A 17,852-nucleotide genomic window follows, 5' to 3' on the forward strand; every position below is an offset into this window, starting at 1 on the left:
GCGTTCAGGACCCCCGAGTGGGAAACTTCCAGACCCGGGGAGAGGGCCCACGCGAGGGTGGCGCGAGCCGCAGAATCTGCTCCCGGTGGAAACGTGGAAGGGTAGGGCCCCTGCATGGTGGCCGGCTTCGAAGTAAGAGGTGACCCAGCCTCCTCCCTTGGCCACCACGCTCCTCCTGTCTGCTTTTGGGGGATGTAAGAAGCTGGTTACATTTTCAGAAGCTGCTTTCAAAACTGACATTTCAATGGGGAAAGAAAGTCGCGCATGTATTCGCCACGGCCACCCTGAGGCTTTGTAGTTCATCCTTTTTCTTTCTCTTGTTACTTTCTTTTCTTATCTCTTTCTCTTTCCTCCACGTTTTGCTATTCTGTTTCATTAGGCTTTGTCTCTCAGGGTTTCTTGCACGATCCTTTGGGGAACCAGTGAGGAGGCCCTTTACTTGGTCTGGCCCCGTGCGAATTTTTTGCCACTTTGGAAACAGGCTTTCTTTACGGGCTGTTCCAAAGGAAAGCGTCAGGAGCATTGGGTTCACATAGGGTTCTCCATGCCCCTCGACTCTGAAAATATAAAGAGTCCAAGCGTGGACCTTTTTGTTGGGGCAGAGCTGGGGTCTTGGACCATCTAAATGAGGACAATAAAGCTCAGAAAACCCCAGATCGTAAGCAAGCCCATTCATTTGGCAAGCATTAACAGACAGCTCTGTCCTGAACAGAATCAAGTGGGACAGCCTTTCTCAAACTAGGGTCCCAGGGCTCATTCTCAAAGCAGTTCCATGAGAGTTGGTTTTCTTTTTTAAATAAACTTAAAAAAAAAATTTTTTTTTTTTTTGGAGCAGTTTTAGATTTATAGAATTAATGGGAACATAGTGCCGAGAGTTCCCATATACCCCATACCCAATTTTTCCTATTCTTAACATCTTACTACAGGAGAGTTTTTACATTTTGTATTTTTGTTTGTTGATATTCTTGAAAGTGTTACTAAGTATAAAGACAACAGTTCTCTGTGAGAGATAATTCATAACCGATACGTTCTTAAAGAGAGAGATAGATCCCCAGTCGCAGATGATACATTCTCAGGGTTCTGAAAAATTTTTTTCCTTTATGCTTAAGTATCATTCACATGGGGTTAAGAACTTGGGTTCCGGGGGCATCCAAAGCTGGGTGTATTAATTTTGCAGGGCTGCCTTAACAAATTACCACAGTCTTGGTGGCTTAAATCAACAGGAGTGTATTGTCTGTCAGTCCATGGCCCGAAGTTTGAAATCAAGGTATTGGCAGGGCCACACTCCCTCTGGAGCTTCTGGGGAAGAACGCTTCCTTGCCTCTTCCAGGTTCCAGTAGCTCCAGGCATTGCTCGGCTTGTGGCAGCAACACTCCCATCTCTACCCTGTGTCTCTGTGTTCTTTTCTTTTCTTTTTTTTTTTTTTTTTTTGGTGGATGGCCGGTATGGGGATCCAAACCCTTGCCCTTGGTGTTATAACACCATGGTCTAACCAGCTGAGCTAACCAGTCAGTCCTCTCTTTTCTCATAGGACACCAGGCACTGGGTTTAGGGCCCACTCTAAATCTCATCCGAAGATCCTTGACTTAATTACATCTGCAAAGATCCTATTTCCAAATCAGATTCTGGAGGTCTAGGACATGGACGTACATTATCTTTCTTTGGTCACACTACGTGGCCCAGTGTTGTGCCATGCCGCTTTACAGGCTGGGGGACTCTGCACCTCAGTTTCCTTGTCGGAAGAATGGGGCGATGTCAGGATACTGTGACACAAAACGTATGTTCAATAATTGAATGCCTCTTTGGAGGTAGCACCTGCTGCGTAATGGGCTGCCAGTGGCTTCTGAGTTGGCTGGGTGACTGTTTTGGGCAAGATGGCACTTGTTCCTGGGTAGGCGGGAACCGAGCGGGAGCACAAGGAGGAACTGCTCTGGTGTGTCCAGTGAGCGCACAGTCCCAGGGCTGGGGTGTTGGCTGCAGGTTCCCACATCTGAGAGGAGGGCTGACTGGTGGGCACAGCACACTGGCCGACAGTCCCATGGGAAAGGTCCAAGGTTGTCCAGCCACTGGGTGTACGTGGCTGCTGGGCAGACCACAGGGGAGCTCCCCCATATGACTCAGGTGTGAACCAGGCTGCCAGGAGCTTTAGGCCTTCTCTTGGGATGGCCTTCCTTCCCCGGCTTTAGTGTTTCCCCACTGGGACCCTTTGGGGGCCTGAATGCAAGAAGGCATCCTGATGCTCACCTGTTGGTCACGAGGTGGGGTGCTGCCACCTGCCTGTGCTTCTAGGTTCTTGGGATATCAATCTGTGTGTGGGTGGGGACACAGTGAGTGTCGGCCAGGACACCTGCACAAATCCCCCAGTGCTTTACATATAAGAGGTGGACCAGGGGCTTCCTTGGATGCTGATGAGGGCCCTGAAGGTGGAGTCTGACAGGTGCAGGTGATCAGCTACACAGCCTTTTTTTCGGGGGGCGGGTAGCTGGCTGGTGCAGGGATCTGAACCCTTGACCTTGGTGTTATAACACCTCGCTCTAACCAATTGAGCTAACCGGCCAGCCTTTTTATTTTTATTTTTTTAACATTAGACTGGTAACGTGCTGACGTAACAAGGTTTAGAAGGAGGCACATCTCACACAATAGCGTGAAAACCTATCCGTCACACTTCTGAACCAAGAAAGGATCTCATTCTCGAATTAGCCATTTCACCTCTCTGAGCCTGTTTCTTCACCTGCATGCAGCAACTCTCACCTGCACGCAGCCTCAGTTTCCTCCCTTGCAATGGAAATGATGCCACCTGGGGCCCAGGAATGTGGTGAAGTCCATTGGGTGTGTGGAGCAGGGTGTCTGGTGTGTAGCAAGCATTTGGCAAATGGTAAATATTTTTTCAGAAGTCTACAGTGATGTCATTGATGTGGCATAGAGAAGAGCTGGCTTTTGTAGGAGGGGAGCCCCTTACACTGCAGAGCCGCCCAGTTGTCTTGCACTCTCAGTGATGGGAATAGGGGAGGGACTCCTGGGCCACAACCTGTGCCTGATGTGGTAGGGCCTGGGGAAAGATATGGGAACAGGACTTACACCCTCTCTCCTTGATGTCTGCACCCTCCAATAGGCCAGATGACAGCTGCAAAAGGTCCCGTTCCTGTCACTCTTCAGTGAAAGGTCCCCTCCCCCTTGCTATTTGGAGTCACCCTGGCCTGCATCCCTGGGATTTGCCAAATGGCAGCTACCAGAAACAGGCCATTTTCCCGGGCCTTGAGGAAGCTTTGGCAGGGCCTCGAGTTCTTGGATGCAGGCTGCCTTCCCCTTGAAGGAGGGCAGCTTCTCAGGGAAGCCTGTTGTGAGGTGCCTGGGGCAAGGCAGAACGAACTCTCAGTTCCTCAGCCCAGTGACATCCTTTCTGGAGATGACTGTGTCACCTTCCTTTCTTGGTCAGCACGAGACAATTTAGCTGGTTCTTCGGACTCTCCCCACCCCCTTGGCTAAGAAGAGATGTGCAGGAAGACAGGCTTTGATGGGGGCTAAATTTCAGTTTGTGGGGGGCATGCCAGGGTGTGGAAAGCCCAGAGAAAAACCCTTTGTCAACAGAAGGTGAAGACTGGTCTGCTGCCACAGAATTGGGGGCCCTTGTGACTTCCTTTAGTCACACTGACAGCTGGGGGGGGTGGATACAGAATACTTCATGTGCCCAGTGTCAAGCAAGGGTGACAATCAGAAAGTTAGTGACACCAGAAGAGCATGCATGTTTCAGTGGTGCCTGTGAGTTGCTAATGGCCGCTATCATTTACTGAACACTTACTGTGTACCAGACTCTGTGTAAACCTGTGTTGACAGACTCAAGTGCTTGACCCTGGAGCAGATGGGAAAGAATGAATTTATATAAATCAGGGCCTGTGGGCCACATTGGGTCTGTGGCCTATTTTTTAATTTTTTTATTTTTTTTAAAGTAGGGGATCTTAACCCTTCACTTGGTGTTATCAGCACCACGCTCTCCCAAGTGAGCTAACCGGCCATCCCTATATAGGGATTTGAACCCGTGACCTTAGTGTTATCAGCACCGCACTCTCCCAAGTGAGCCACGGGCCGGCCCTTGTGGCCTATTTTTATACAGAGTAAGACAGGCTTTCACATTTTTGAAGGGTTGATTAAAAAAAAGAAACAACCCACAAAGAAGGATATTCAGCTGAGACCATAGTGTCCTGCAAAACTTAAAATATATACTTGCTGGCCCTTGACAGGGAAAGCTTGCAGACCCCTGGGATAAATGAATGAGGCAGGAGGAGAGGGGGACTGTGGAGAACTTGGCCCCAGCCAACTTTAAGAGAAACCAGAAATCCTTTCTTTGTTTTGATTGTAAAGTGTCCCCATTGCTGAGGCCGAATACAGTACACTTTCAGGATTGTGTGGGCCAGTTGGCCTGCCAGTTGTGTCCCTTGCTGTTTGTTACCACTGGTCCTTTTTTTTTTTTTTAAAGATGACCAATAAGGGGATCTTAACCCTTGACTTGGTGTTGTCAGCACCACGCTTTCCCAAGTGAGCTAACCGGCCATCCCTATATAGGGATCCGAACCCATAGACTTGGTGTTACCAGCACCACAACTCTCCCAAGTGAGCCACAGGTTGGCCCACCACTGGTCTTTAAAGCATCCATGTGGGGCAGGGATGCCAGTCCCATTTTGTTTCCATACTGGTGGAAAAAGAGGTGAACGGATTTGAACGGCTGAAGTGACATGGCTGGCAGGCAGAGCTAGCTTTGGAGTTCAAGAGCTACTGGGCACCACCTTACTGCATGTGGTATGTGACTCAGTGAAGGGAAGGTGGTCGGGAGTCAGTTTGTCCATGCATAACAGAGATGCAGAGTAGCAGCGTCTTAAACAGGATGGCATTTTATTTCTTGTGCTCTCATACATAGAGTGGACGTTGGCAGGTGTCAGTGTCTCCAGGGCTGGTGTGGAGAAAGTCCTCAGACCCAGGTCCTTCCAGCAAACTCCCCTCCACCATTCCTAAGGTGAGGTCTTGTCTTCATGGTTCAACATGGCTACTGGAGTCCAGCCCTTTCACCCTGGTTTCCACACAGCAGGATAAAGGAAGGGATGGCTGTTAAGGGAGGTTCCCTGGGAGCTGGCTCAAAGGGCTTCTGTTTCCACCCCATTGGCTACAGTTCGTCACCTGGCCACCACAGCTGCAAGGGAGGCTGGGAAATGTAGTCCTTCATCCCAATAGCCATGTGCTCAGCTAAATTCAGGGCCCCTGTTTCTCTGGGAGAATGGGAGATCATACTGGGAGAGTCACCCTAGCTGCAGTGGGTAGGATGTGCACCTGGCGAGAGGGTTGGGAAGGACATTTCTCTGTTATGGAGAGATGCTCAAGTGGATGGGGGATGGGGACAACCTCCTGGCTTGGAGCGAAGGGTCCCCTCTGAGGAACAGAGGAGCTGAAGAGGGAAACAAGGTTGGGACCAAATTGCGTTTTACAAGCTATGGGACCTTTTTCCTGTATGTGGATACAAGATGCACGCCCTTTTTCACAGGGGCCTAATGTGATCAGAATGGTATTTACTGAGGATTGCTCTGGCAACAAAATACCTGGTTTGCTGGAGTAGGGAGAGACAAGCCTCAGGGAGCTTCCAGACTAAGGAGCGTAACAGGAATGTAAATGAATGGTTTCACCTTGGCCTGCTCCAGAAGGGAGTCAGAGCTCAAAAGTAGTGCTCTGGAACAGAAGGTTAATTCTACTGAAGCCATCAGGGATAAGAACCGTGACCAGGGGTAGTGAATGACCTGCCTGCATAGTTGTCGCAGTTCAATCAAAATAGATGCTAGTATTTTTTTTTTTTTTTTTTTTTTTTTGGCACTGGCTGTAAGGGAATCCGAACCCTTGACCTTGGCGTTGCAACACGGTGCTCTAACCGAGTTAACCAGCGAGCCCTCCAGTATTTTAAAAACCGGTTGATTTCACATCAAAATCTGACTTTATACTTCTGAAAAATTGGAAAGCCTGACAACCCTGGGCCTTGTGCCCTGAAGCCAAGCGGATGGTGGTGCCAACTTCAGGAGGGGCATGTTGTCCCACTGGCCTGAGTTCCCTCCTTGCTCACCGTTGCCCCGACACAGAGGTCTTGCACCAGCTGCCAGTTGTCCCCTCACTTGCACTGGTTTGTTTCTTCAAATAGAGAAGCATTTTTCTGAACCCAGGTTTCCATCAGATGTGGATAAATGTCGTTTACCCTCTGCCTGCATTAGACCCACCCCCTCCTACTGTTCCAGGGAGTCCCGAGGTGGCCTGGCTTCCGGTGTCAGGCCCCGTTCCCCACGCCATGCCCGCCTCCTGGCCCCACCCCTTCCTCGCCTCTGCAGGGCCCTGCAGAGTCTCATAGCGTGACCCTCTTGGGCAGTTTGGAAATCGAGAAGTTCTGCAAATCTGATTTTTGCTTTTCATTTGACAAGCAAAATATGAGCTGCCACGTGGGGCTCTTTATAATCTCTGTGTATCCAATTTAGTATGACTATTCACGCGTATTGCTGTGAAGGCGTGCTTGGTTACGGATGTTGCTGAGACTGCTGGGGATAATATCAGTTATGTGTACCTTGTTACTTTTATAAAACCTGAAAAGTTTGTAATCCAAAATGTGTGACAGGTAAGGGGTTGTGGACCCCCTTCCGGGGCAGTTGGGGGCCCTGCTGTAAGATCATAAGTGGAAATTGGCCAACACCGTGAGCAGTCCCTGGTCACCAAGCACTGGCCTTCCATGTGGGGATCTGGATCAGGAGGCAGGGTCTTTCAACAGGACAGGAGAAGGGTGTGGCATGAACTCACCTGGTGACTCTGAGATGTCAGGGCTCAGGCACTTAGACCAGGTTGATTTAGCAGATGGGAGAGGCTCTGGAGACCTTCGATGGCAGGTTTGGCTCCTTTCTGAGGGAGCCCGCTCTGCATCTGGGATATGCTGTAGAACCTGGGGAGGCAGTTGCCAGGCCATCAGGGGAAGTAGCCCCTTAGGAGAGAGGAGAGAGGGCCGATGGAGGCTCTGACCTGAGACAGACCTGGCTGCTCCAGATTGAGAGTAGAGGCCAGGAGAGGCTTCAGTCAGCTCAGAGCTAGGATTATTTATTTGGTCTGTGGATGTTCCCCCCCAGCAGGGAACATGAGCCCCCTCAAAACTGAACAGTTTCGTACAGGGGTACGAAGGACAAGCATCAGTGGTTGTGATGTTGGAGGAGCCTCCAGGCTTCACTTTCTCTTCCTGACTATGGAAAGCGGGTGACAGTGAATATCCCTGTCATGGAGAAGCGAGAGAACACACGTGAAATGCTTTGCCCTGTGCATCTGGCTCCAAGTAAGTGTTGATGTGGATTCTCTGCACATTTTTCTGCGCAAAGCCTCCCCCACATTTGATTAGATTAGAAGAGGGATCTGTGACCCAAGAAAGGGTGAAGGTTATTGGGGTACAGCACCAGATTGGGTAGTGAAGGGTGTCCCTGGCTGGTAAGGGGTTGGGGGGCCATGAGAGGGGGAAGTGGGGGCCCTGGGCAGGGCGGGGCTGCCTCTCCAGGGTGGGGAGAAGCTGTGAAAGGCAGAAAGGAGAGGCTGCCAGAGGTCAGCACATAGCCGAGGGGCAGTCACTGGATTTCCGATCAGGAGGTCACAGGTGACATCAATCAGGAGGTCACAGGAGACTTCGGAGAGCAGCCCCCTGGAGGGCTGGGGCGGGGGAGAAGCCCCCGCCAGATGGCAGGTCTGGAATAGGGGGAGGGTGGAGAGAGGTGGGGAAGCCGACCTTTCCCACTCTCCCCGGTGGCAGGGCCCACAGAAGGTTTGGGTAGACCTGCCTTTTCATTCATCCAACCAGAAATATGTGTGGAGAGTGAACTTCCTGCCTGTTTAGTGCAGTAATTACCATTCTTCCAGCTTTCAAGAGTCAGCAAAAATTCCCTGAGCATCTGCTGTGTGCCAGGTACTGTTTTAGGAGCTGCGGATTCAGTGACACCAGAGATAAATGCACAGTCCAACATTCGTGGGTCTGGGGGCATTGTGCAACAGGCGCTAAATCAGCAGTCACCTAAACTCCCTGGTTCCGAGTGGTGACCAGTGCCTCAGGGAACATGAAATGAGCTGAGGGGCTCTATTGAGAGGGGGAAGGGTTGGTCAAGGAAGGCCTCCCTGCTCAGGAGGGGGCATTAAAGCCAGTGGAGAAGAGCAGATGAGACAGGAGGCACAGTGAGGCTCGTGGCTAAGAGCACAGACTGGAGCCAGCAGCCTGGTCCTGACCCTGCTCCTCACCATCCACGTGATTGCTGTGTGTCTCAGTTTCCTCAGCTGTAAAATGGAGATCTTGACAGCATCTCCCTTAACGGGTTGTTGTGAGTGGTGAGCTGGTAGAATAAAGTGCTTAAAGTAGTTTCTAGTGCATGGTACCTCCCCCAGCAGGAGGGAAGACCTGCTCTGAGAGTGAACTTGTGGCCTAGCATGGCCAAGGGCAGCCGAGCGGCTAGTGTGGCTGGAGCAGGGGAGGGGTGGGCCCCAACAAGGGGTGTGGCTTTTATTCCAAGAGTTACTTGGAGAGAAGAGACCCTTGTTGAGGCAGGCTCAAGCCCAGCTCTGCCCCACCCCCGTCCTTTCCTAGCAGGGCAAATCATGGATGGATACCTTGGCCGCCCCAAATCTCATCTTCCTGTTGGTGGGGAGGATTCCGTGAGGGGCTTAACTGGTGGAGGGTGACCTTGACTAGGATAATATCTGTGCCTGGACCATAGACACAGCCTGTGCAAGTCAGACACAGTCCCCAGCTCTGGTGCACTCCTGGTCTTGGGGAGCTGAGAGAAAGTGGACAAGGAACCCCATCTCCCCACTGCTGGGGATATGGCCCAGGGAGCCCCCACAAAGAGAATGGCATTAGGGGCAGGGGAAAGGCTGGCCTAGCCAGAGAGAGTTGAGGTGGGAAGGAGGGAAGTCCCGGGATGAGGCGGGGCAGCGGGATGTGCTTCTGTCTCTCCAGGGTCCCTGTCTCTCCAGCAGGGCCGGCTTGGCCGTCACTGGCTCCCGTGCATTCCCGTTCCCCTCCTGGACCTCCACATCCTCTTTGTGTTGGAAGCTGCTGGTGGTCATGATTAGCATAAGCTGTGCAGCTACCTTGGTGTGACCTTGTGATCTTGGTCAAGTGACCTCAGTTCCTCTTCAGTTTCCTCCCATAAAATGGAGGGGGGTTTTAAGGATCTGCCCACAGTCAGGGCAGGTGAATAACAATCTGATATCATTGGTCTCCTAAACCTGCCGTATGGTCTGGAAGAGAAGGTGTGTCAGGGCAGCAAGGTGCAGGGGCAGATTAGAAACCCCCCAAGATAGGTAGAGCTGGGAGGGGCTCAGAGCAGCACCCTTGGAAATCCTGCTCGAGAGTCTCTCGTTGTCCGCAGTGACTCAGGAGGGAGCCCCTTTCCCTTTGTGAGGTTTATCTGTCCCCAAGGCTTTCTTCTTCACACTCTGGACCTTCTCCCATTATCTCACTCTGGGGAAGCTTCAGGATTCAGAGTCCAAGGAATAGTCTTCAGGGTGGGGCCCTCAGCATCCTTCACGTCTCCCAGAGCTGCCCTGGTAGCTGCCCTGCCGCTTTAGACACTACACAGCTCTGATTTTTGGTTGAAGAATCTGGGGTCCCCAACTCCACCACCACTGCCACCCTTGTTCCCCGACAACCAGGAAAGTGAAGGCGATTGAGATTAGGCCTGAAGGAGTTGGGTCCGCAGATTCTGTGGCCTTCAGGTGTCTCCTGTGGTGGTTATTCTCTTTACTATCTATTTAATTCCTTTTAATCAACATACACAGATGCCCAGGCCTCAGGTGTTCTGTTTGAGGTGCTGGACAGTTGTGGACACTATTGTAACCGCCACCCAAAGCCAGAGACAGAACTGGTCCCTCACCCTCTGGGTGGCTTTTGTTCAGTGGGGCCGTAGCCCCTCCTCTCCCGTCTGCTCCTCTCTTGCTGCCAGGCAGGGCATTCTCGAAAACAGGTCCAGACTGGTTTGGGGGGCTCTGTCCCCACCCTGCCCCCCACCGGGAGAACCCCCTTTTATTCCACCTTTTTGTCTGTTGAAAGCGATTCATTACCCACCACTTTGGCAAGAGCAGGCCTGGGCTGTTTGTCTTTAAGATCATTGGCAGGTCTTTTCTGCTGCTGATTGTGTTTGGAGCCGGGGTTCATTTTCTCTGGGTGCGCTACACACATAAGAGCGTGATGGTTTCAAGTATAGAATCCTGCTTGGCAACATAAGCTAAGAGGAGACTGGCCGGTCATCCACAGCTTCCCCTGCCTGCCCCGCCGTGGCATGTGAATAATAACCAAAGACGGGTTGGGGGACCTCTTGCAGATCCCAGAGGGACATCCTGGAGAATTCGCCACCACATTCTCCCTTGAGCTGGAGCGGAAGGAGAAGGCAGGCTGGAGCTTCTAGATTTTTGTTGTGTCTGTGTCTGAGTCCTCGAGCCACCCCCCAGGTGGGGGTATCAGAGTGCCTGGCTCTTCCTTTTCCCTCCTCTACCCCATGTCCCTGCTCACTGGCACTCCCAGGCCCTACCGTAGCTAATGTTTGCTGAGTACGAGTGATGTGCCAGGTGGGCCCCCTTCCAAGCACTTTACGTTCATTGACTGGTCTGACCATCAGACCAGCCCCGAAGGTCAGCCTGGCAGGGAGCCCCAGTAGCCACAGCTCACTCCTTTGTTTACACAAAGAAACTGAGGCACTGAAAGGTCTGGGGCAGAGGTGGGGTATGAACCCAGGTTTGGTCTTGAGGCCGCCACCCGGCCACCAGGCCCTGCAACCCCTCACCCCACTTCTCCCAGCCTCTGATTCCTCCACAGGTCAGTGTGGTGAAAAGTAAACTTAGCATCTGTCAGGGATAAGGCACCCATGCAAGGCTTGTCCCTGCCACCCGTCTGGTCCTTGTCCTATATCACTGCATCAACCATGACAGACTCTTCTGGAGCTCCTCAAAGCCAGGCTCCTCTCATTCCTGCCTCATCGCCGATTCTTTGTGTTGTCAGGCAGTGTCTGTCCCCTCTCACCTGTGCCACATCTGGAATCACATCTGGTGAGGCAGCCTGCAGGCCCCAGGGCAGGAGGCAGCCCTCCTAACTCAAACATCCTGTTCTCTGAGCCAGGGTGGGGCCAGAGGGGCTCTCCGAGCCCCCAGGGGCCTGGTGGAGGCCCTTCCTCCAGCAGCTCAGCCCCAGGACATCCTGTTCCTCCTCTGGGCTCTAGGCCCCACTCCAAGCAGGCCTCAGCCCCAGGGCAGCTTCTCCCCGCCCCAGCTGCAATTTCCCCTGTTTGTCATGCTCCACCTAGGCTGCCCCTGCCTCATCCTCCCGCCTCCTCCAGGTTGGTCTCTCCGGAGCCACCCCTGGTCTGTGGGTTGAGGCCCCTTGGCTAGCCCGAGGGCAGGCACCCACCTCAGCTTCCTGCGCTGGGCACACTGTCCCCGGCAGCAGTGAGAGGCCAGTTGCTCTGGAACTGGTCCCCCTCTGCAGCCTGGGGTCCTCTTGCTGCTCCTTAACAAGCCTCACTCCAACTCTGACTTCACAACCTCTGTAAGTGTCCCCTCTGCCCAGTTCCTGCCATGTGGTGTAGGCGGTGGGGGCCCTTGGTGGACCCCCTTCCAGCCCTAGGAGGCAGGCTCAATTGCGCCCCTGTAGTGGTAAGGCTTCGGGATCAATGGGGTCTGGCTCTGCCCTGGCTGTGTCATTCCCAGCACCCTGAGTGTACCCCTAACAACCTTCCCAGGCAGACTCTCCTTCTGGCTGGGATGGGGTTTGGCTGTCTTTGGACTAGCTTCTTGGGTTCCCAGGCCAAGCTGCTCTGAGCATGTCATTGCCCTGTGTCTTGGTTTCCCCCCTTGGAATATGGGGTTAAGGGCATCCTGGAGGGAGGTTATTGGGAGCATTAACCCAGGGTCCACACAGCTAGTGCCTAAGACTGTTACCTGGCGTTCCAGAATCTCAGCCTCAAAGTCTCTGTTGGAGAAGAAAGGCCAGGCGAGTGCGGCCTAGCAGCCCAGCATGGGGGGCTGCTGGTGTGGGTCGGTTTTGTTGCTTTGCCCCCCTTTTTCATAATTATCCACTAAGCTCCCGGGCTTTCAGGGCTGAGGAACCCCAGCACACATCTGCTGTGCCTTTTGTAGCTCACAAAGCCCCAGCGGCAGTGGCAGCGGGGACAGCCGCTGATTAGCATGGATGAGGAGACATTTGCATGTAGTAACTCCCAAATCAGTGCCCTGAGCATTCTCGGAAAAGCTAGGCTCTTTCTTTGTATTGTCCTTCTCTTCTTGGGGTCCCCCTTTTGCACACCTGCAGTCCAGACCAGGCCCTCAGGGGAAGCCTTTAACCCCAAAGGTGGGGCTGGCCTCTGCCCCTCGTGGAGTCCCCTGCTGAGTGTCCCTTCCAGGCCTCGAACCTCTGAAACCACTTGCAGATTTGTAAGGTTTGGGTGTCCCCAGCACGAGGCCTTCTGCACTGAGTGACCTGGCCTGGCGTTTCTCAGGTGCCATCCCCAGCAGTCTTCTGAGAGCAGAGCCAGCAGTGGGTGGTGGGTGGGAGACAGTGGCCCAAGTAGTGTACCAGGGGCCATGGGGTCTTTGGCCTTGCCAAGATACCACAGGAAACCCCCAGGACATCACTGTCACCTGGCCCTGCCCATTTGCCTCCTAGCATCCTGTCACTGGGTGACTTCAGGATCGTTTTTTTGGATTCCGGAAGCCTGTAGTCTCTGTGGGGGGGACTCTCCTGAGGTAGATTTATCTTTTTGACTTTGTGAGTTGCTCTGTAAATGGCCAACCCCAGACCCCACAGTCAGCCTTTGGGGCCAGCAAAGGTGGCTGTTCGTTATTATGAAATACTGTCAAAGGAAGAAAGATTCATATGTCAAATGCCTGTGCACTTTCCACCCCCCCCTTTAAGAAATAACACATTGGTGAGACAGTGGAGGGCCTTCCCCATCAGGTCTCCCTCCCCTGAGGTGAGCTTAGCTAACTAACTGCAAGTCAGAAAACCTAACCTGTCACCTGCGAAGCTTACAATCAAGGAGGTTCCCAAGCAGAGCCCACTGTCAGCCACCCAGCCAAATGGCTGCTCCCTGGCCTGAAGGAGTGTGCCCAGCCTGGGGCTGTAAACCCAAGGGGTCCAATCAGGCTGGGTCGGGGGTGGCCACATGGGGGACAGGTTTGGGCCCACCGTGGTCTTGCGTCCAGAATTCTCTCCAGGTCTCCTCTCTGCTCTTTGCCTTGGGCCAGAGTACCTTGGGGACCTGGGGGCTGAGACTGGCATTCTGTGCTGACACCACCCTGCTGTGTGCCCATGGGTCTTGACCTGGGCATGGGGTGTGTTCATAGTCATGACAACACTCTTTGAGCAATGCGTTATTTCAATAAAGCTGAGGTTTAGGGAGTTAGGTGAAGGTCCCTTGCTTGTAGGTGGCAGGGCCCAGGTTCAAACCTGGGTCTAAGTGACCCCAGAGCTGGGGTTCCTGGTGGGGGAAGGAGAGGGCTTTCCCAGGTGACGGCTGCCCCACCTCCATCATGCCCACTGTGGGCCCACCGGGTGGGTGTGGGGCAGCTGTGTCACAGCAGAGGCTCAGGGCCTGTTCCCACCACCCTCCCCCATATGGCAGTGCCTGAAAGATGATGGTGGGGGTGCGCTCCAAAGTCAGGCCTGCCCACTGGCAGGGTGTGGGAGGGGGCAGACTACTTGCATGGATGCCAGGTCTCCCCTGCTGTCCTCCGCTGTCGCGATTGCCTTTTGTCTGCTATCTTTCGTGTACTGGGTAGAAATTCAAACCCCTCTGGAGGGTGTGACATGAAAAGTCAGCCTCATCATGCTTCCACACTGCCTGCGACCTTGGTTTTTCAGGCACACACAGGCACGCTTGCGTAAATCTCTACCCACAGAGCTTCAAGTTACGCACATTTAAACAGTGGGAGAGGAGGGTGTGGATTGAAAGTACAGGCAGCCCCTGAAGTCACTGTGTTTCTAGGCAAGCCCCATGCATGCCGTCCCTCCCCCGCTCTCATTTTTACACCTGTGGTGCATGTATTTTACACTTCTCTCTCCTTAATAGTGTGGCTCAGTCACCTTCACGTCTGTGTCTACAGATCAGTCTTTCTTTTAGTTGGCTGCACCTTCATTCATTCATTTAATGGGTATTTAGGTTTTCTGTTGCTTCGGATTTATTTGTTTCTAGGTATGTCTTTGCAGATGTTTGCAAGTAGAGGTTGTATGATATGGCCTTGCAGGGGGATTTCTGGGTTGGAAGTCTTTGACCAATTGCCATGCCATGCCCCGGAGCTCCCAGATCTGGTGCTCCAGAGGAGGAGCTGGGATTCACCCGGAGGGCAGGGCTGGGCCAGAAGAGCCCAGGGTGACCTCACAGTCCTCAGATACCCCGGGGCTGGGCAGAGTGTGGCAGCAGCTGCTTCTGATCTTCTCTGAGGACAGCGCCTGAGGGAGGGTCTGGCTTAGGTTACGGCTGGAGAGGGAGGCTAGGCCAGCTAAGATTCCTGGGTTGGGGTATGCTTGTAAGACAGGCATTGATCTGCCACTTACTACTGCCTCTGTGATCATGGAATCCCCGTGGGAGGGATGGAAGGGAGGGCGGTTCCAGCATAGGGCCCTGGTGCTGGCTGGATTATGTCCTCTCACTCCTTGGGATGTGTCTTAACTGCCACTGAACAGATGAGGAAACCAAGGCCCAAGGTCACACAGCGAGTTTGGCCCTGAACCCAAGTCCTCCTTGACGCCAAAGCTCATCGTTTTAACCACTTTCCTTCTTGGTTCTCCCTGCTGGGTATGGGATGGAGGAGAAGTTTCTGGTGCCCACACTTTAGAAACAAGTTCACCACTGCCAGGGCAGCAGGGCCTGGCTTGGAGGTCACCTCCCCACTGAGTCTGTCTGTAATGTGAATTGTACCCCTGTCCATGCACATCCGCTTCCCTGTTGCCTTTCCTTCCAGCACTTACTACAGCTCCTGTTATCCTGTCTCCGCTCCGGTGTGCTGTGAGCTGTCTGCCTCCCACTGGCAGCTCTCTGCGTGGGAAGGCAGGGCCCGGCTTTCTCGTTCCCCGTGGGTCCCCTGTGCCTGCGCTTGGCACTGAGTGGGCTGCGCAGAGAGAAGCCGGCTGGGTGAGCTTAGGGAAGCACCTTGATTGTTCCATGCCTGTGCGGGTGGGTGTGCGGTGGGGGGGGGTCTCATTCTCCTCTTTACCTAACTCTCCTCTTTTACTGTGGAATATCTTCCCTGGAAGGTGGGCAGCCCATGTTGTACAGTAGGAGGTGATTTAATAAAAGCTCCAACATTTGGACCAGTGTTTCTGCATCCCTCTCTCCCACAAGTCTACTGAGATAAAGAGCTTTAATTACTCCTCCATTTGGTGGCGGTAATAATTTTCTCTATTGCTGGAGAGGCCAGGGCTTCAAATGTGGCTTCACCCCACCCCAAGCTGGTGGAGGCTCCTTCATCTCTCCCCTGTTCTTTTTTTTTTTTTTTTTTTTTTTGTCCTTTTCGTGACCGGCACTCAGCCAGTGAGTGCATCGGCCATTCCTATATAGGATCCGAACCCGCGGCGGGAGCGTCACTGCGCTCCCAGCGCAGCACTCTCCCGAGTGTGCCACGGGCTCGGCCCCATCTCTCCCCTGTTCTCCATCTGCCAGAGAACATTCCTCATCTTGTACAGGGGTGGAAGGTTTTATGGCTAGAGAGTTGAACTCCAGGCATTTGTCTCAGGTCTCAGGACCCCCGCTTTGTTCCTTTGCTTTCCAGAAGCGAGGAGAACTGTAAAGGCAGGGAGTGTTGCTGTGTGCCCGCCCAGTGCCCGCATTTCTGAGCAGGGGAGCGGCTTCCCCAGCCAAGGCCATGCTCATGGTCAGGGGCAGGCTGGCACTGGACTTTGGCACCTGGACCCCACCCCCTGCTGCCTCCTGTGCTTAGGGAAGGGGCCAGGCCTCTTCTGCCCCAGGTACACTATTCAGGTGAGTACCCCCAACGTGCCAGGTGATATGCTGGCCACCTCCAGAGCCTAGGTCTGCACTTCACAGGGTAGTCAGGTGGGTGAGCAAGGCAGGCGTTAAGTCAGGAGCCACTATGCATACCAGCAATAGGAGCTTGTCCAGGAAGTGCTGGAGGGCTTCCAGGAGGAGGCGACAAGGAAACAGGCAGAGAGGGCAGGGGTAAGGGGACTGCTGCCCTGGTCTTGGGAGGAGGGAGTGGCGAAGGCCAGTGCAGCATGGCAGGAGACACACAGGGGGCTGCAGTGACGCTGCAGTGTTGGCAGGGGGCTTGTGAGACCCGTAAGGAGTTTGGCCTTGTTCTGGAAAGCTCTAGGAAACTGTGAAGGCGTGTCCGGCAGGTGAGCCACCACAGCAGATTGGCTGTGTTAGACACTGTGTGACTGGTAAGGTGGACTGGGAGATGACTGAGACATGGCACGTCCTCCTGGGACCATCTGGTTGGAGAGTCCCTGGAGATAGGACTTTGTGTCCTCTTTTTTTTTTTCCCATAGCTAGCCAGTACAGGGATTGAACCCTAGACCTTGGTGTTATCAGTACCATGCTCTAATCAGTTGAGATAACTGGCCAGCCCTTTTCCTGTCCTTTGGAGGCCCTCCTAGGGTGCCAGACCCTGGGTTAGGCCCAGGGCTGTGGTGGTGGACAGAGGAGGCGGGACACCTGCGGTCTGTGCCGATTGTTTTCTTGTGTGTGTTCTTCAAGCCTGGGACCAGGGAGTCCCCTGTGCCATAGGGTCCCCCAGATTCTACTGCCCCAGAGACAAGGAGAGGACATGCCAGTGGTTGATTCCATGATGGGTGGGGAGCAGGCAGCCTGTGTTCCCCAAGAGCCACCCTCTTCCCAGCCCCTGCTTGGCCAGCCATTAGCCCCTCAGCTCTACCTCTAGCGCTGTCCTCTCCTCTCTGTGTGTCTCTCCCACAGCACGTGGTCCCAGCCAGATTCCCACACCACGTGTCCCTGGGGCCTCTCGCGGTCCCTCAGCAGCCCTCCCACAAAGCAGCCTGCCTTGCTAGGGAGTCTGTCTCAGCAGTCTCCTTGGTGGCTTCGTTGTCTGTGTCCCCCCTTTCTACATGCCTTCCTCATGTTATTTCTTCTTACTGGCGGATTTGTTCCTGGTCTCCTTTCTGGGCTGGATAAGGTGCCACTTTGAGGCTCCCACAGTGCCCTTCACCTGGGAATCGTTGTCACTCTGCCACACAGCTGTCCTCACCTCCTCTGGGATGAGGAGCATCCCACTGCCCAATGTCTGCTGAGCAAATGAGGAAGTGGGTGGGGTGGGGGCTTAGCACCCAGCCTCTGCACCTGTAGTGCTGTGGGATTTGTAAATAAAGTTTTATTGGCACAGACATGCTCCCTGGTTTACATATTGTCTGCTGCAAGGCAGAATTGAGTCATTGTAGCAGAGATCAGACTGTCCGCAAAACTGAAAATATTTACTGTCTGGTCCTTTACAGAGAAAATTGGCCAAGTTCTGCTGTAGGAAGCACAGAGAAGTCGTGTGGGACATTGGTTAGGAGCAGGAACCCTGGAGCCTGTCAGCTCGACAGCCACTCTCTTGTGTGACTTGAGTGAGATTCTTAGCCTCTCTGAGCAAATGGGTTGTAAGACTAGATATTCCCAAGGTTGATGAAAGGAGGTCCATACAAAGTGGGAACAGAGCCTGGTCCCTGGAGAGTGTTGTCATTCCTATGTCACATGACACCCCAGCCTCAGCAGGGTGTGGGCAGGCGGGAGACCTGGCTTGCGGAGCGAACTGGGTGTTTGTGACATGGGTACACGGGGGTCTTGCTTCCCCGGGTGAGTGAGTCA

The 17,852-nt window shown here is 53.5% G+C and overlaps 1 protein-coding gene and 1 non-coding gene across 4 annotated transcripts in view; one reads left to right on the top strand and one right to left on the bottom strand.

Moving 5' to 3' along the window:
• The window catches only part of CARM1 (coactivator associated arginine methyltransferase 1), a 39,473-nt gene that overhangs the window by 802 nt on the left and 20,819 nt on the right, over positions 1-17,852 (top strand). The window lies entirely within an intron of this gene.
• LOC134389877 (small nucleolar RNA U13) lies at positions 2,583-2,684 on the bottom strand. Its single transcript, XR_010024831.1, has one exon. It is a non-coding gene; the product is annotated as a small nucleolar RNA U13 (small nucleolar RNA).

Source organism: Cynocephalus volans, chromosome 10 (assembly GCF_027409185.1).
Source record: "Cynocephalus volans isolate mCynVol1 chromosome 10, mCynVol1.pri, whole genome shotgun sequence".
Classification (NCBI taxonomy): Eukaryota; Metazoa; Chordata; class Mammalia; order Dermoptera; family Cynocephalidae; genus Cynocephalus; species Cynocephalus volans.